At 55.0% G+C, this 19,845-nt stretch overlaps 1 protein-coding gene and 1 pseudogene across 4 annotated transcripts in view; one reads left to right on the plus strand and one right to left on the minus strand.

Moving 5' to 3' along the window:
* Positions 1-19,845, minus strand: part of ZNF536 (zinc finger protein 536) — a 329,458-nt gene that overhangs the window by 169,492 nt on the left and 140,121 nt on the right. The window lies entirely within an intron of this gene.
* LOC112296797 (small nucleolar RNA SNORA48) lies at positions 11,773-11,892 on the plus strand (annotated as a pseudogene).

Genomic DNA, 19,845 nt, shown 5'->3' on the forward strand with positions numbered 1-19,845 from the left:
CTCGCTGGATTTATCCATGAAAGTGTGACAGCCCAAGGGGGCTATGGCAGCGAAGGTGTGACCAGGGCAGCCAAGGTACAGGCGGGGATCAAGCTCCCAAGCCTCCCCTTAGAGGGACACCGTTGGCCAAAGCCCAGGCCTGCGCTGCCTTGCGTGGTCAGCAGGGGTGGGCTCCACGCAAGCTCCCACGGAGGCCCAGGCGGTGTCCTCGTTGGTGGGGCCAGGGCAGGAGGACTTGGAAGAAGAAACCAGAATCAAAAGCACCTTCTCTTTGAAGACTCTGGATGATTTCCAAATTCGCGAAGAGCTCTCTCCAGCAGGCCGGCTTTTGGCGTCGGGGGGTGAAGCTGTAGCCCCCACGAAGACGGATGATGAGCAATCAAACGGGGAAGGAAAACACACACAGAGTGTCTCCCGTCATCTCCCCGGGGCCAAGGGGACTTCGGGCCTGAGGCCCTGGCTCACCGTCCGCCCGCACCAAGCACCGCTGGGCAGAGGCACTGGGGTGGGCGTGGACAGACCAGGTAGCTGTTAAGACCTGGACTTGTCAGGCAGAGGAAGCTCTGAAAACACTAAAATGACAATAGTAACTGCCGTTGTCACCGTCTTCATTGTTACCTCCTCCTTCTTCCTCTTCTCCTTCTTCTTCATCGTCATCACTTTCATCATCACCGTCGTCACGATCTGCATCATCGCCACCTTCCTCCTCATCCCAATTCCACGGGCAACATCGTGCCAGGTGCTTCACTGTCACTGTCTCATGGAGCCAACCTCCGACGCAGGCACTGTGCTCTTCCCATACGAAAAATTAGGAAGCAGAGACTCAGAAAGGGAAGTCCCACAAGGTCCCCAGCAGAGTCTAGGCGAGGCGCGCTGGTCCACGATGGGGAACACGCTGGGCGGGTACTGACGCTCGCCAGTCCCTTCCTCTGCGAACTATGTGGAGTCGGAGGAAACCACAGCTCCCGGGCTCAAAGGAGGCCGGGGGGCCAGAGCCCTCACCACACCGGGGAAGTGGGAACGGGGGGTGGGGGGCACACTGCAGGGACGGCATCTCGGGGAGCTGGCGTCGGTTGTGTGGGTGCAAGAGGTGCTTCGGATCTAGAAACACGGCCCGTCGGCTCCCCACTGGCTGGGGAGAGGGTCACATAGAACAGTGCGGGCGGCGTCTGGTTTTCTTACATCACCAAGGGCCAGCATGTTATTCCACGTTCTTCTGCCCCATGTCAGGTCGGTTATCCCCCAAGTAGACTGGAGGAATAGGAGAACAACCCCCAAGTCCCCTGACCGTGCCCCCAGGGGCCAGCTCCCCCACGGCACCTGCCAGAGCCCGGGTTTCTTCATCTCGGACATGGACTGAGAGTAGCTGTCCGCACACGCCGCAGGTCCTTGAGAAGGCACCTGGGATGGTGGGAGGGTCAGTGTGGCTTCTGAACTGCAGAAGGCTGCAGTCACCTGTCCCAGGTGCCAACCAGGGCTGTCAACACGGCATTCTACGTCCAGGACGTACCATCACACGGGAGCACAGGAAACGCTGAGAGCTAAAGACAGCACCTCGCATGAGAAAGGGGTTCGTGAAGACCCCCTGAGGGTCGCCTCTGCTGGAGCATCTGAGGGAGGACTCACCATTCACTCGGACTTGTTAATGCCCCCATGTGCCAAGGAGTGGGCAGCCCCAGGGGCGTACAATCCAGACCTGACTCGGACAGGGCGATAGATGGACCCTCAGGGACAACCGCTGAGGCCAGCGTGGCCAGTGCAGAGGGGTGGGGGTGTCAGGGAGGGACGCACAGGAGGGCCAGGGAGGACAGAGTCCTTGACTGAGCCCCAACGGCATCTCGAGGCTCACAGAGAAGAGAAGGAAGGTGTGGGAGACCGAGGGTCAGCACTGCGGAGCAAGGACTAAGCATGGATGGCCTGGGAAGGTAAGAGACGGGGAGGTGGCCGGGCACAGCCTGGAACGGGGGTCTGTGGAGAACGGAGTTTACATTTGGGGCAAACAGCTCGGGCCGCTCCCACCAGCCACCTAGCCCAGCGTGCGTGCTTCGCACGGCCGCTGCACCACGTTGGTGGGTCCCCCTCCCACGTGGGTCAGAGACGGAGAAAAAGGAAGGGCGATGATAAACTCCGGGACCACAGAATTCACATCTAAGGGTGGAGCTGTTGTCATGGTGACAGGGAAGCGGGACCTAGAGTTTGAAAGATGGTGCTGGCCTCCTCTCTTCCCCTTTCTAACAGCAGAGAAGTAGAAGAAGGACCAGCTCCCAGTCTCCCAGGAGCCCAATCCATCCTCCATGCTCCAGCCTGGTGTCACCTACTCCAGGAAGCCTTCCTGGATTTGCCCCAGGCTGGCGGTGACACTCAGGCCCCGGAGCCCCCACACCCTTTCTCTGGATGGAACGGTGAGGACACAGTCCTGGTATGCCTGACGCTCAGCTACCGAGGACCCAGCCAGTCCTTGGAGCTTCTGACGATCACAATGCAGACATGGGAGGTGGCCAGAGAATCATGAGAATGAATGATACTTTGTGAGCCAAAGACCAGCCCTGTGGGCCCAGAATTCAGGCCACCAGCGGCACCTCCCGTTCTCCCAGAGGGGGTGACTCGGGAAGGAAACGGCCCTACGTCCCTGTGAATGATTCCTCTGACCCACGTGCCCCCTTCGGGGAAAGCCACAAAAACGATATATATGCACAAGCTTTTAATGGGTGACCTACCTCTAAAGTGATGTCGCAAAGCTGAAAAAGATGCCCGCAGTTGTCAGGAAGTACATTGATTATTCTCCCTCACTGGCTTTCTCTCTCTCCCTTTTCAAACAGACTTCGGCACGGCAGGAAGTGAGATATTTAATCCCTTATTAACCCGCCTCGGCTCCCCGCACAGCCCCGCACACAGCGCTGCCCTGGACCAGAACAGGGAACTAGCCCCCTCAGGCTTCCCAGCCACCCTTCCTCCCAGGGCCAGTGGCGGCCGGGGTGCGGGTGCCCCGCTACACCCACCAGCCTCTCACCCCCGACTAAAGCCCTTGAACCTGGGCCCTTCTGGGCTGCGACACCCTGGCCAGCAGCAGGTTTTCACTTCACGGAACACTTGGGTTTGCTTCGTGCAAAACTAAACACTATGTGGCCGGCACAGGTGTGGGAGCGGTCGGGGGGCTCTGACTGAAACAGCCACAGGGGGCGGCCAGGGAGGCATTCCCAGGCACCCGCAGGAGACACAAGCTCAGGATCCCCGTCCTCGGTGAGCACGCCAGGGTGCGCCAGCGCCCGCAGCTTCGGCTGCCTGGACTTCGGGGTGTTGGCTGGCAGGAAGGACCCAGCCAGGGCCTGGGGGCCCCAGTTCAGCATCTCCAGCCCCTCCGCAGCCCCCACCCCTGCAGCAGCTTCCGCACCCGCTGGGTTTGTCTGTGTGCTTGTCCAGAAGCTCCTGGAGCTGGGGCCATAACCGTGAGCTTCGGCGGGGGGTCCCCAGCCCTGGCATAGAGGGGCACTCTGTCGATATTTGCCCAATGAATGAGCAAAGGAGCAACTGCAGACCCAACAGCCAACGAGTCGCGCCTGGTGCACGCACCTGGCCTCGGGGGGCGGGACTCGGGTGCAGCCCACTCCGGGCCGCCAGGGCAGACCCTGCTCCCTGCCCCTCAGGGTACAAGCCAGGTGGACGCATCTCGAATGGCACCTGGTCCACACAGCCATTCCCAGGCCCCCGCCTCACCGCCCTGCACACGCTTGGCGCCTCCAGGGACGTGCATCTCACCCAAACACCACGTTCTGCACGTAAACCCCACCCTCCTTCTAAGTCCTCTGCTGCCGACCCTGCACTGGCCTCGCTCAAGCAAACACTCATCCACTCGCCCGTTCAATCGTTCACCCGTTCACGCCCTCCCATGCTCATTCGTCATAGGCTTTCCCTGGCTCCCCATGGTGTGTGCTGGCCCAGGCTCTGCCGAGGGATGGAGCAGAAACCTGCCTGCCCCGGCCTCACCACCAAAAGGGCTGACACACCCGAGAGAGACAGCAGCACAGAGGCCACCATCGCCCTGGGCGCCATCCCCTTGCACGGGGCCAGGGGACTGACAAGGAGCTTTGTGAGGACAGAGACCAGCGCCCTCACCGTCTCTGGGCCCCGCACACAGGGGGCCCTCGGGTGCACCTGTGGTCGGAACAACACTGCACTCCCTTCCCCGGGGGCTCCACTCTCCTTCCATGCCCACCTTCCCCGTGACCCCAGGCCCTGGGCCCCTGTGCACCGTCAGGAATGCGAGGGCCCTCTCCCCAGCGTCTGGGACTGAGCATGCCCAGGGGACGCCCCCTTCATCACCTGCCCTCCCAGAGGGGACCTGCTGGCCACGCAGGGCTATGCATCCCCGACAACCAACCTCCCTGGCTGTGGCTATGCCTGTACCAGGTGGGCCTGCCTCCTGCCCTGTGCAGCCTCCACACCATGGAACCACACGGCGCCCCAGCCTGACAGCTGTGTGGCCTCGGGCACCGGGCCCCCCATCTGTAGACCACCAAGGCCGGCCGGGGTGGCCACCACCCGCACAGCCCCGTCTCCCCTCCTGCCTCCTGCCTTAGGCCCCTGCCGCCCACCTGACAGGGACGGGACCCCTAGCCAAGCCCCACTCCTGAACCAGCACCAGTCACAGCGAACGGCTGGAGTCGAACGTCACCGACACTGAACTCCAGGGGAGACATTACAGATGCACCAGCTGGCGTTTGTCTCCTTGCGCGGAGGGAATGCCATGGCGTCCAGCCGGCTCAGCTCTCCCTGGACGGGCTGTGCTTTACCGCCGTGATCGGGGACACCAGGTGGGTGGGAGCGGCATCCTGGAGGCCCGGGCCAATAACCAGGGCGTGGGGGCACCTGACAAGGAAACGGGCGTGAGGCTCGGAGAAGCGCCCGGCATTGAGCGAGTGCCCTGTTCAGTCACCCCCGCTGCCTCTCCTCTCCCACAGCTACGGTGACCCTCTACCCGTCCCCACGGCTGGCGCCTCCCCCGCCCCCACATGCCTCCAGTCACTCCCAGTCCTGGTCTGACCCTGCTCAAAAGCTTCCCAGAAGGATGTCCAACACTCCTGAGGCCGATGTGGTCGTCAAGAGGTTAATAACCTCACCTTTTTCATTTTAGAAAGCATTTGTACTTAATGAAGAAAAGGTGAGCATCCCCATTTGTAATCTGGACGAAAGGCATGGGAACAGGAAATTCACAGAAGAAAGGAAATTTGGCAAGTGACCACAAAAATGTCACTCCGCATTAGGAAGAAAGAAACTCAGATCAAAACCATAGCGAGCTCCGTTCTTGAGTAACGATAGGGAAGATTGCACCCAGACCCCCGAGGCCCCTGAGTTCCCTCCGCGGAATCAGGGCGCACCCACCCCGGGACGTGGAGAAGGTGCGGTGGCCGCGTGCCGAGCGTGGCGTCCGTTTCAGAGCGGGTCCCAGAGCCACGCCACGGCTTCCTGGACACCGCTGGTGGTCATTTCGAGGCAGCCAGGCGAGGAAAGCAAGCATTCTAGAAAGTGCTTTCACAGGAAAAGCTCCTGGCGCTGGAAGACAGCGCTGTACTTTCTGCTTTTTCCCTGGAGAAACCCATTAACACGCGTGTCCAGCAGGCCTGCTGAGGACACCCATCTGCCGGGCAGCAGGCCGGACCTGGACAAGGAGCTCCGCTGACGGAGGCACGGCGGCTCCCAGCTGGAACCATCCGGCTGCTGCTGGCTGTCTCCTGTCCCCACGGCGGGTCGCCTTGAAGTCCAACCAGCAAACACCAAAGCCACTGTCTACCCTGAAGCCCACGTATGATTTCAGGCCAAAGACTTCCCCCGAAGGCCCCATGCCCCACCCCTATCTAAGCCCCTTGCCCACACAGTGCCCACATGCCGCTCTACCCTGGCGTGGATGAGAGGGCACATGCCTCCCCCGCGGCACGGAGGGGCCCTGAGGGAACGGATTCGCAGACGGTGGCAGAGGGTGGCCAAGCTGGAGAAACCTCACAGGTCACCCAGACTCCCATATGCCCCGGTCAGATGGGCCCATTTTAGAGACGGACAAACTGAGGCCGGAAGCTAGGCGACCCCCCACAAGTAAGGCTCCACACGCAGGAGTAGATACGTGTCTGCATCTCGCTTCCCCCAGTCACCTCCGGAGCACTCAGGAAAGCTAGTCGGGGCGCAGGGAATGCCGGCTGGGTGGCTGGGCGGGCGGACAAAATAATTCCGACCAATGAATACCGACACGTGCCTCTCCCCTCTCGGCAGCTGAACGGAGGCCAGCCGCTACGCCCGGCCCCCCACGCTCTCTGTCTGCCCTGATTCCTCCCGCAGCCAGACAGCGCAGACCAGACTCCTGGCGGCCAGGCACAGGGGCCTTCAGATGACGAAGCCCTTTAGCCCACTGAGCCCGTGGCCCCTGCAGAGCCCAGGGCAGGTGGGAGACTCAAGGGCTTGCGTCTCTGCCGCCCACGGGCAGGTGGAATCCTCCTGGGTTGCCCCTGCAGGGGGGGTGGCGGGCTGCAACCGGGGCACTGAGGACCACGGAGGAACAGGGCGAGGCTCCCCCCAGTCTGTCCGCAGGGTGTGAGTGAGAGCCACAGCAGGGCGGGGCAGGGCGGGGGTACCCCCACTTAGAAACACGGTCACGAGGCAGGAGGCGAGGTGTCCGTCCGCCACTCGTGTTTGATTTGCATCCAATTACATCAGGTTGGTGTGATGAGAACCTGACATCCCCCCATGAAACGCATAAATCAAGGCACCCCATAAATTTAAAGGAACAGAGCTCTTTTCCAGAAGTGGCTAATTACTCATAAACAGCAGATATTTTACTGCCGTCGCAGTCAGTAGCGGGTTTTTAATCACCGGCGCGTTTGGTGGCCCACAGGTCCCGGGGAAGCCGAGCGTCCCCTGCTCACCACTCCCCTGGAGAGCGACAGGGGCCAGGGGAGTTGGGGCGTGAGACCAGCCCCCCACCCCGCTCAGCTCGGCTCCTCCCAGGGTCAGGGGCACCCTGAGCACGCCACCGCTGCCTGGGACGTTACCAGGATCGGGACTTCCTGCGTACTCACGCACATGGTTTCTTTCTGTGACCCTGGGAAGCCAAACGGACCAGATCCGGACCCCCCACCACCCTCCCAGGCCTGGGCGGACTTCAGGGTGCTGAGCCCCACGCGGTGCTGCGCTCCCCTGGAAGGTCCAGAGTGAGGTGGAGGAAGGCTGTGCCACATCCCGTGCGCCCTGGACAAGGACACACACAGGCACCAATCCCCACCACCCTCTGCACCACTGACTCCTTGCCGCTCCCCAAGGGTCTGGGGCTCCACCTCCAGGTCTCCCCCGCACGGCTCCCCTTGTTCGCCACCAGGAAAGGAGACTTTGTGTGAGTGCAGTGCTGACAGCCCAGAAGCCTCCAGAAGGTTCTCATGGCCGTGCCAGGCCCTCTCCGCAGAGACCCTTTCTGCAGGCTGCTCCTTCTGCGTCTGTCCTGCCCTCCCACCCCCACCTCAGGGACGTCTTCTTCAATCTACAGCCAAGCGTCTCCTTCCCGGGTACGTCCCCCTACGTCCCGAGACCCCCTGATCCCCACACTCAGAAACCAGCTCACTGCCACCCTGCTCAGCGACGACGCCTGCCAGAAACCCAGAGTGCACGACGCTGCGGGTTCCATGGGTCGCCATACACTTGCTCGCTCGCCATGCCCTCTGTCTGCACGGTGGGGGTTCCGGTCCCCTGTTCACGGCACAGACAGACCCAGAGGGGCATGTCCCACTCCCGGGCCACCCCGGGGCCCCACTGTGGGCACACAGACAGTGCCACGGGGCTAGACGCCAAGAGCAGGACATGGGGTGCCCGGGAGCGGGACACACATCAAAGGGAGGATGAAAATGAGCTGCAGCCAGGCCGTGTCTCCAGCCATCCCTGGGGCCCAGAGACAAAGCGTCCCTGCGGTGGCATTAGCGAAGCCTCAGGGTGGCCCCCAGAAGCAATCCGCCCCACTCCCCCATGGGGTACTCAGAGCAAGCAGTGAGGTGGGGGCTGGGAGGGGGGAGGATATGCCACCCAAATCCTGGGTCCCTTCTCCCAGAGGCCACACATGCCCTGGCAGGGGGCCTGGCCTGACACCACTGCTGCCCCGTTCCTGCTTGTCTGCCTGTCCGCCTGCCCCCCTTACAGTGACCGCGCCCCTGCCCCACTCCCGGCCCCTGGCAGCTGCCATGGCTGCCAGCCTTGCTCCTGATGGAGCCGGGAGGAAGCCTGCTCTGGAGTGCCCTCCACTCGGGCTGGGCAGGCCCTCAGAGGTCGGGGACAGATGGTGTGGGCTCCGCAGGGCCGGGCCTCTTGCTCCGGAGACACAGCCAGCCAGGGGCGGGCATGCGTGGCCTCTGATCCACAAAATGGACATGGCTTGTTCACCCCCAGTGTCCCTGGACTCCGGGGTCTCTGGGTCCAGCTGTGCAGAGGAAAGGGACTTACAGACGCACTCACTTGTTTAGCCTGGGGCCGAATGGCCACAGGGTCCCTCCCCCCTGCCTCCCCTGTAGGCATTAACTCTGCAGAGGGTGACAATGTCTCCTCTGTCACTGCACTCTCCCTGGCACCAGTGCTTTTGTGTAATTTTTATTGTAAAATATACAGAACTCTTAATAAATATTTATTGAGTGGGTGGAGGGGTAAATGCATGGGTGGATGGATGGACAGATGGATGGACAGACAGTGGATGGACAGGCAGATGGGTGGATAAACGCACGGGTGGATGGATGGACGGACAGGTGGACAGAACAGGTGAATGAGCATTCTCTATGAGTTAGGTGTTTTGAGGACAGTGACAATGAGCCTGGACAGGTGTCCTGCAGAAGAGACACCAAAACTGAGAGCAGGAGCTCAGCAGGTGTCCAAGGGAAACACTCTCGCCAGGTGGCGTCAGAAGCCAGAGGAAGGTGAAGGGAAACCGGAATCCACCACAGGTTGCCTGACACCTGGTAAACTTTGCTCAGCTATCGGGGCCCTTGGGCACCCTTAGTTCTTGGCGGGAAACCGGAGTTCCGAAGAGGAAGGCGCTGCTCTGTTGGGGGTCTTCCTGGTGCCCCTTCCTGAGGTGCGAACCCATGGGAACCCCAGGGTCACTGCGTCCCACCTTCTGAGGCTTTTGCGCAGAGCTCTGCTTCCTGAAGCCCTGAACTCCGCGGGAGCTCAGAGAACCCTTGCCTGTTTCGGAAAATAAAAAACCTAAAAGCAGCTCGGAAGGGCCTTCCAGCCCGTGTTTTCCAGTGCAGGCGCCCACACTTCCCCCCCACGCGCTCTGCCGGGGTCTCTCCCGCAATAAACCCCCTTCCCGTTTCTCCGTGTTTCTCGTACCCTGCTAATATTTTTTTAATTAATTCACTATTTTTTACTTTAATGCACTTAAGGAAAACTATATTATTGCCCTAAATGGAAATCTGTATCACTTGCTCTAAATTAAAGGTAATTATAAAAATAAATAAAATGAGAACAATGTTATTAAATCCTGGCTGAAGCCTGCCTCCTGCAGCCGGCTCTGCCCTGAGGCTGCGCTCTCTGCCAGAGGGGCTGATGAGGACCCTGAGGGGACGTCACCGAGGTCGGTCTCCAGATGGCTGGCTGCTGCCTCCTCATCAGGACGGCCCCTCCTTCAACCAGCAAGGACCTCAGACCAGAGTGGACAAAGATCCCCACGAGAGGTGTGGGATACCTAGGAACCACTTCACCTTTCCTCCCCACTGAAGGAAAAATTTAATTCGCAAATATGCTGACCCCTACCCCCTGCTCTGAGTCCTGGACCCTCCCCCCCACCTGCCTGGACCCTCGTTGCCCCCAGAGCCCCTGAAACACTGGGGGTCAGTGCCCCGCTCCGGTTTCTGGGGAGGAGCAGGTGCCCTTGCCCCTCGGTGTCCCAGAGGCCGGCACAGCAGGTAGCCCCCTCAGCCCTTCCCTGGAACCTCTGTGCCTGGGCTGGACGCTGAGAGGACCGAGTTCCGTTTCAAGTTCACAGGAAAGGAGGGTGCTGTCTGTGCAGAAACCAACTCCAGCTCACAGGTGCGGGAGAAACAGTGAAGTGAACTGAAAACCACATGCATGTTCCTGGACATGTCTGTCCCGCCACGGGCAGGGTCTCCCTGCGCTCGGAGGCTGGCCTGAACAGGGAGGCGGGCTTCTCCCTGCACGAAACAGACTGGAAATAGCCACACCAACCCGACTCCGGCTCCAGAAAACCCACTCTGGTTTTCTCCTGCGGGAGAGAAATATTTCAAACATCAGTGAGACGCTCCTCGAACCACTAAAGAGATGGGATTTCGCTTCACAAGAGTCGGCGCACTTTTCCCTCAAAGGGTGAAAGCGAGCGTTTAGGCTGTTTCTATCAGAGACTGTTTTCCCTGAGACTGCCCGAGCCCAGGCTCCCGACGCCGGAGATTACCACGCAGCAGCCGGGCTTGCTGTAATTAACACACGAGAAGCACTCCACTTCCCAGTAATATATTTTCCTAAGACTTTGATGATGCTGGGAGACTCTGAGTCCCACACTGCCGACTCGGGAGGCGCTGCGTCGGAATGGGACACCTTAGATGGAATCGAAGATAACTCGGGTTTAATACGTCTCCCTGGGAGGCTCCCGGTTGAAGAGCTCTGAGCGCCCGGTGATTCCAGGCAGGGAGGCTGGCCGGCCGGGCCTGCTCAGGCCAAGGGGCCTCCTTCCGTCTCTGTGGGCGATAGGGCCCCTGAGTGTCTTCTTTGGTCTCAAACATAAATGACTTCCTTAAAGGATTTAATTAATTCTTAAATGTGCGCCGAGCCCAGGAGCACAAACATTAACTTGTTAAAAGCAGTAAGCCAGATTTCTGCTCGCAGCCACTCGCAAGCCATTCCCGTGATATCTCGAGAGTGTCACATGCCGGCTGCGCCCCACACAAGCCCTGCGCCCTCCGTGCCCGCTCCTACCTGTGCCAGGCAGGCACTCGCCCCCTGCCAGCGCCATGGACCAGCCTCTGCTCTGGCCCCGGGGGCAGCGCCCACAGGGAGGACAACTCTGAGCCCTCCCTCCACTTCCTTTCATCCCATGTCGGGTGGAATCTGCTCTAAAACAGCAGAAACACTGATGGATGGCCTGAGAAAGAGGCCACACGTGTGTGCATGTGTGTACATGTGCACATGTGTGTGCATGTGTGTGTGTGTTTCCATGACAATATCTGCTTGCAAAGGACAAGCTTGCAAAGTCTGAGAAGGGGTGTGAACTGCACTATTTTTCTAAAGCAGTTGGGCATATGTATCCAAAGCCCCCAGAACAGTGGTGACCTGTGACTCCGCCCTCCACTCCCAGAACCAAGCTGGGACGAGATCAGACGTGGAGACAACACGGCCGAAATGCTACTTAGAGTAGCACAAGGTCACGTGGCCCTCAGTGCCCGGGGTGGGGGTCAGGGTAGGGGCCCGCTCGTGTTGCTATGGGTACTGTGCGTCAAAGCCTCGCTTTCCAAAACACTCTGGCAGACGGGAGCCCATGCTGATGTCATGCCAGTGGACCCGGAACCTGCGATCGCTGTCGGATTCCAGCTCTGAGGAAGAAGAGCTCACGTGGACAGAAAACAATGCCGGGAAACACGACAAAATGTAACGAAATGCCGTCCCTGGGGATGGGAGCGAACGTCTCCTGAATGGGCAGATTCCGCATCATTCCACAGTGTCCTCCAGCCAGAAAACACACAAGTCTCCTTCGAACAGAAAGCTAAAGGAACGAATCTCCACCTCTGTCCCAAAGGGACTTGTCCTTCTACTCTTTAAAAAAAATGTGGGGCATATCAGCCAGGAACAAAGTAACTCCTTGTGTATCCCAGGTTGGCTTTTGGTCTGTGCCCATGCCTGGTTCATGCCTTGGACACATAAAAAAAATGTGGGGCCACCGGTCCTATGTATACTTTGGATGGACGTGAAATAAATGAGACTTTAAAATAATAACAAGGGTTATAACAATGATGTGTTTTAATCGTGTGATTTGGAGGATAATGTCATTCAGGACGCGGCGCCTTGGGGATGGCTGCGTGAAGGGAACGGGCACCTTCCCAGCCCGCAGCCCTCCGCCTGCAGAGGGGACACCCACGTCCCATCCCCACTCGGCACACACGTCCACATCCGACAGACGGGAGCGAGTGAAAGCGCCTCCTCACGAAGAACTGGGCACGGGCACCGAGCGTTCTCTTTCCGGGGGCGTTGGGTTTGTGCAACGAACCCCGGACGCCGAACAAACAGTTCCGTCGACTTCCACCACCATCTGCTGCGGGTCCACCGCTCAGACTCAATGGAACAAGGACATTCAGTTCATTTCCTCCCAGGCGTGCACCCCTCCCCCGCACGGCAGATCTGAACTAGCGAGAGAGCGTGTCACCTGAGAAAGGCCACCGGCTGCAGAGACGAGAAGAGACCACGCAGCGGGCGAGCAGGCTGGTCATGGGGCTGTCTCAGAAAGGGCCCCACACACACACCAGGAGCATTTCACAGTGTCAGGAACAATGGCACTTGTTCAGAAATCGCTTCCAATCGGCCGGAGAGCAAAACCCCCAGGGTCACTTTGGTCGAGGTCAGAGTGTCCTCTAATGAAACTGGGTGTGCGTTTCAGATTTCTAGAAAACTCCTTGGTAATAAAGAACTGAGATTGTCAAAACGTCTGTCTCAAAACAACTCAGAAACGAGCTTTGTGGTGAAACGGGAGGGACGTTTTCATCGAAATTAAAAACAAACTAACTATGTAAAGGTGCTCTGTCCCCACGGTTCTCAAATACTGTTATGAAGTTCTAGCCAATCCAACTAACCAAGAAAGCCAAATGAAACAGTAACTATTGGAGATACAAAAAACTATGATTACTTTCCAATGATATGTTGGACCATCTAGAAAACCCTACTGAGTATGAAAACCCAGAGGGTAAACACTGAAAATCGGCAGCATGTTGCAAACCAAGGTGCAAACAGGACGCATGTGCCCTCCTTCTCGGCCTCCCAAAGCTCAGGGAGCAGCGTCTGTGGTAGATTTCCATTCAGGGTAATTCCCTAGTGGCACAAGAAGACCAGAAAGGGGGTTGTCGTGGGCCAGAAGTGTGGCAATGATCCTAGAAGATGAGAACCAGGTGGAATCAGGTGGCTGGGAACCCCAGCTCAAATGTGTGCAGAGAAGCCACCTGAGCAGAGGAGCTGACCCTGTGCCTCGCAGGGCTCTGGTGAGGACAGGGCTGGACGGGGTCTCCTCTGGGGCCAAGCACCAACACCACCCCAGCAGGACCTCAATCTCCCAGCCTGAAAATGTCCCAGTCCAAGGACAGGCCCTGACAACAGCAGAGACGAGCTTAGAGCAATTTCTGGGGGAGAGGATGAGGAGCAGGGGGGCAGCTCTGTGGGGAGCGGCAGGGACCTGCATCACATGGCGGCCTGAGTGGCAGCCTGTGCTCTTGACATTGAAGCAGGGATGGGATGGGGGTGGCAGGCAGATCCCAGCACAAACACCCTGTACACAGTCGGACACTCCTGGAGCCCTTACCCTGCCAAGCGCCCTTCCCACCCAAGGGGCAGCCTGGTGGGGGGGGGGCAGGGAACAGCCCACGACCCACAGAGGACAGATCTGCCACCTGCCACTTCTCATACATATGAGCGACCAAAAAACTCACTTCACACACACACACGCAAAAGCCCAGGAGAAACAAAAGTAGCTCAGAAATATTGCAATGGCGGCGTGTGGTGCCAGGCGGGCACTGGACTTATTGGGGGGATCAGCTGGTAAATTATACAAATGTCTACCCACCATTCTGTAAACACTAGCATAAAGTAATGTTGAATGCCACCTATACTGGAAAAAATAAAATAAAGCGAAGATTAACTTTAAAAAAGTAATATAGAGAACAGGAACAATTTCATGAAAAATTCTAACTCATATCTTTAGAAAAAATAAAGAGAGCATCGCACCTGCTACGACAGACGTAACTGCTCGGAAAGAGCGAGCGCCGAAGGGAAGAGAGAAGGGTGTTAGAAATTCGAAGTTTGGTTGCGTGTATTTCTTTAAATCGACTGAAGGTCTGAAAAACCGAATAGGCGCACTGCAGACCAGATTTCTAACTGGAAGGCGGTGTTGGAAGCGGCACGATGAACACATAACTGAGCACGTAAAATGAACAGCGAGGGAGAAACGTGTGGAGACACAGGGGGACAGACCAGGAGGTCCTCCATCCACCGTACAAAGAAGGTTTGAGAGAGAAGATGCGCCGATAAAGGGTTAAGAATTGACGATGGTGCTTCGGAGGAAAAGAACACGTAGACGGAAAAAACTGAAAAGGGCGGTTTGACAGAATCTCTCAGGTGCTGGAAACATTTCTGAACAACAGCGGCAAAAAGATTACATACTGTCACATCCAAATGAAACTGCCAAACTCCGACAAAAGGATTTTTTCAATGTTTTAAAGAGGAAAAATGGAAAGAGCTTACCCCCAGAGAAGTGAGTCAGTGCGTCGACAGACTCATCAACAATCCTGAGCATCTCAAAACAATCAAGAAAGATCGCCAAAGGGCCAGAAGAGGCCGTTCTCCCCCTAGAATCCCACGTGCAGCATCACATACGAGACAGAGATAGCGCACTGTCGGATCGGAGGAGCTCAGAACTCTGAAAGAGTTACTGTAGCAGAGGAAAGAAAATTTAAAAACAAGGGTGAAGCAAATGCCAGTTAAAATGTATACTTAAGTCTAAATAACACATAGGGCAAAAAGTTTTTTAAAAGTGTGGGGTAGCCCTGGCTGGGGTGGCTCAGTGGACTGAGCGCTGACCTGCGGACCTAAAGGTCGCTGGTTGGATTCCCAGCCTGGGCGGTGGGCCAGGCCCCCAGTAGGGGGCGCGCGAGAGGCAACCGCACACTGATGTTTCTCTCCCTTTCTTTCTCCTTCCCTTCCCATCTCTCTAAAAATAAATAAATCAAATCCTCTTTTTTAAAGTGTGGAATTAAAATCACAGATTATTTTAAGATGAAAGGAAGAGAGACGGGATGGGGCGGGAGGGGATGCTGGACGGGATAGGAGGCCAGGTGTGCTGAGCGTCCTGTTCAGGGGCGGCTGAGGCACTCTGTGCATGCGCTCGCGTACCCGGGGCTTGGACGACGTGTCGGGTCTGCCGGACTGGCACAGAATTGCTAAACCAGAGAAGAAAAAGGGGAACCAAGAAACTTTGATCCATAAGACAAAAGAGAGGAAAGAATAAATAAAACGTGATACTACATGGTAAACAGAAAACGTAAGAGAGCTGGCGTAAGACCTAACGTGAGCAAACTTACTAAATGTTAACGGGTTAAAATCACGTATGAAAAGGAGGGAACATCGGATGTGGAATCAGGTCGAGCCTCTGTGCACAGTGCCTCAGTCTGATACTCTCCATGGCAGAGACAGCTTGCATATTAAGGCCGAAAATACTCTTCATGGAAGAGACATAGGAAACAGCGTCAACCAAAGTAGGTAGGGCCACATTCGCATCGGGAAAAGCATAATTTAAGGCAAACACATTAAACAGGCAAAGGGGACTTTTATCTCCAAAAGGGGTACAGTCTCACAGAAACTAGGAGGAACCCTCGGAGTTGTGAGCACCTATGCACTTACAACAAAGCGTTAAAATGTCCTAGATCACACAGAAACTGGAACGACGCGGCGGAAAACTAACAAATCCACGGAGGGAACTGTGGCCACATCCGCCCTCGGTGTCCACAGGAAAAGCCGATGTTGAAAATAAACGTAAAAACGAGAATGCAGTTAGTGACCGAATGCCACGCCCAGCAAAACTGTAAAACCTTCACCGACAGCGCGAGGTGTTCCGGAGCTGTCCCTCGCACTAACCGCACCTACGAAAGCATCCCAGCGGGGCTCCTGGGGGCCACGTGTTCACACAGAGAGTAACGACAAGGTTATAGCAAAAGGATATTCCTAGGATGCGGCTACAGCAATACTGAACAAAAACTTCATGACAAATGTAACAAATAGAAAGTAGGAAGAATTGAAAACAAATGAACTCAATGCAAGAAACTAAGGGGGGGGGAAGGAAACATAAACCCAAAGAAAGTAGAAGAGACTAATGCGAGTAACAACAGAAACTAATTAGAAGAACACCCCCCTCCCCCACCCTCTGGGGTAAAGGACTCGCTAAAAGCTGGTTCTTTGAAAAGACCAAGAAAGTAAACTTGGCAATGCGGATGAGAATGAAAAGAGAAAATACAGAGAAACAAAATTAGGACTGAGGAAGGGAAATAAATTCAGGTACAAAGGAGACTGAAAAATCATAATAAAACGTGAAACAACTCTACAGAAAACCTATATTAAAATGAGCAATTATCTAAACAGCGGATCCGCTATGACTCAGTGAGAAGTTAAATACATGAATAAAATAATAACCATAGCAGAAATTTAAAAGATAATGAGCAGTTACATCCAAAAGAAAAGAAAAAAAGAAAAAAAAAACAGGCCCAGGCAGTTCTATGCTTGAACTATGCCTTCGAAGGAACAGATTACCTCTGTGTTTGTAACCGGACCCAGAGCAGAGAACCACGGAAAACTCCCCATTTCATTCTCCAAACTAGGACAGTGCTGCTAGGTACAACAGAGAAGGAAAACGGGAAGGGGGGGGAGGGGAGGAGGGGACGGAGGGAAAGGAGAAGGGGGCGGGGCAGAATGAGAGCTATTCCCGCCGCCACCATCACCACCCACAGAAGCTGTGGGGCAACCTCATGTGTGAACATCCATGTAAATATCCTTAAAAAATTAGTGAGATGAACCTTGCAGTACATTAACATAATAATTTATCAACAAACAACCAGACCTGACGCCAATAATTCAAGACTCATTCAGAACAAGAAACCTCGGAATTCACCGTAGGAAGATCCTGGAGGAGAGAAACCACATCATATCAAGTGTCCCAAAGGCACTTGATAAAACTCAACGCTCCGTCCTCATTTATGAAAAGATAAATCGTCTATTTCACACATCATGGTTGAGAGCAAAATATTGGAAGCGTTTCTGTTGACGCCAGCGACAAGATGGTCTGTCCTGGAAATCTTAGCCAATGCAAACCATGGGATTTTCGAAAAGGGGAAAGAAAACGTGAGATACAATTATCAACAAGGAGCAGACAAAACTGTCACTGTTAACAGCTAAAAGTGACTGTATGCAAAAGGTCTGAAGAAGAAACTGTAACACTGTTGGCATTAATAAATGTGCGGTGAGCTGTCAAAGATAAACCCATATACTAAAAACGACTGTTCTCTTATACACTGGAAACCGATGATAAATTATCAGAGGAAAATTTAAATACCCAGAAATAAGCCTAATAAAAAGTGGGCAAGACCTACATGAAGTAAAACACGAACCCCGGTGGAAAGGCAGCTGGGCAAACAGAGAGACAGCCCCTGCTCACGGGTGGAAGGCGGCCTGGCTAACATGTGAATTCACACAATTCGTCTACAAATCCAAGTCAGCTCGCTGATAGGAACATCCATCCAACTCAGCACGTGAAATCTAAAACTCATTGAAAAAAATGTGACAAGAGTGAATTCTGAGCAAGGGGGAGGGAGGGGGCATGTACACACTCAGAACAAAACACAGGAGAACCATGGTGACTGAGAGGGTGACCCACGGAGCAGGTCCACCTGTCAGTGCCCGGGTGGAGAGAAGGCCACACAGCCCGTGGCGGTGACAGAGGCGGTGACTCAGCAAGCCAGCCAGATGACAGACCACGTGGGAGATGTAAAGGCACGGTGGGCCATTATCTAAACAAATGAAATACTTCATACAGAACACATCACGTACAAACAGGTTTGAAGCTAAGAAACCGGCAATAGAATGTAGGAGAACTGTTACGTAACCCTCAGTAAAGAGGACTCAAAAGCTGGCACGATTTCTTAACATGTTCCTGCCGTGCACGCACACACAAAATACGGGTGTTGACACGCAAAGACCTCCTTGATGTGGTTACGGCGAAGAACAAATAATGCGACGCAAAACGTGCAGACGCCGAAAGGAAGTCATAGAACTAGAAAGCATTTGCATGTCCTCAGGAAAGTTCTAAGGGAGATTCATGTAACGTTAAAACATTTTTGTGCATCAAATCGCCAGAAGCCAGAGCGTCGCAGACACACACAGTGGGCAGGAGTGTGAGGGGCTGGCCCCTCTCTCCCGCGATCTGCAGAAATGGAAGCCGCTGCCCCTTGTAAGCGGCCGCCGTGAGCACGTTAAAGGCCCGCACCCTGACCGCGGGGCCCCGGCGCTGCAGACACACTCCCGCGTGTGCTTCCACGTGCCGGCGGCAGCTGTCCCCTCGCTGGGGGAAGACTGGGGACGGTCGAGTCGCTGATCGGCGGGGAAACGTTCATAGGCATCTCACGGACTGTTGCTGCAGTCGAAGAGAACGGAACAGACCTCGGTATTCCTGGTGCACCGAAGCCAGCGGCAGCTCAGGGCACACAGCACTTCCCCGCGTTTGTTAAAGAACAAACAAGAAATAGCTCTTTATGGCGGCGTGTGCTTCTGTGCAGACAGAGATGCACCGTCCACCAGCGACCACTAGCTCCGGGGAGTGGACGGAACCGGGCGCAGGTGGGAAGTTCAAACATGACTTCCATTTTTTATTCTCTATTTCTGTAATGTGACTTTTTAAACATGCTTTGTTTAAACAAGCCAAAACAAAGTAAATATAGTTTTCCTGTATATTCTATATAATAGTTGAAAATATAATTTTAAAATCTCATTCATTACAGCAAATCATGAATATATATATACAGTGTATGCAGATAAAATTTTGCCCTAATAATAAGCATCAAAATCAATAAACATACAATGGATTAAAGACTTATGTTTAAAAAAGGACCGTAAATACCTCAGAAGGTGAATTTAGGGGTATGTAAGTGCAATAATGGGGTAGGGAATTATTTTCACAGTTTGTCACAGCACAGGAATAGACGAATAGAGTTGATCGCTTGAGTCCCTTCATGTCATTTTTTAAATGCCATGTATAAAATTAAAAGGCAAGTGAAAAACTTGGAAGAAACACTTACAAGATACATAAAAGACAAAGGGTTAATATCTTTGATGTAGGAAGAGACCCTACAATTCAAAAGAAAAATTCCAATACCCAAAGGACACCACACAGTGGACAATTAAAGGCATAAACAGGTGATTCACCAAAGGAGAATCGTAGACATTCTGTTAAGAGCAGGTAGGTAGGTAGGTAGGTAGGCAGGCAGGTAGGTAGGTAGGCAGGTAGGTAGGTAGGTAGGCAGGTAGGTAGGTAGGCAGGTAGGTAGGTAGGTAGGTAGGCAGGTAGGTAGGTAGGTAGGCAGGTAGGTAGGTAGGTAGGTAGGTAGGCAAAGAAATAGATAATAGATGAAGGTCTATATAGAAAGATAAATGGATAACTACATAAAATGTAGGCACATGTATAAATGAAGCTAAGAAAGGGAAGTAAAGTGAGGCTTTGCATATCAAATTAACGTGACTTCGTTAAGTAACACTCAGTATGGGTGGGCTGTGGGAAAAGGGGGGCCCTCATGGTGCGCATGTGAGTTGGGGGTCAGGCAGTAACCTGAGGGGCTGCACCTGAAGGGCAGGCGGGGCGGCGTGACAACAGGCATTGGGATCTCCAAACGTACCTTCCCTGTAACTCCGCAACTCCACGTCCCACAGTTAAACCCGAGGAGACGATTAAGAATGTGTACAGAGATGTATCTGAAATGATTTTCATCAGAGCGTCGTTTATTAAAGTGCGACTGCATCGCCTTCCTCCTGCCGCCTGCCACGGGGTGCCGCCCGAGGGCGGCCGTGTCGGGGGAACGG

The sequence above is a fragment of the Desmodus rotundus genome, chromosome 12, assembly GCF_022682495.2.
Source record: "Desmodus rotundus isolate HL8 chromosome 12, HLdesRot8A.1, whole genome shotgun sequence".
NCBI lineage: Eukaryota > Metazoa > Chordata > Mammalia > Chiroptera > Phyllostomidae > Desmodus > Desmodus rotundus.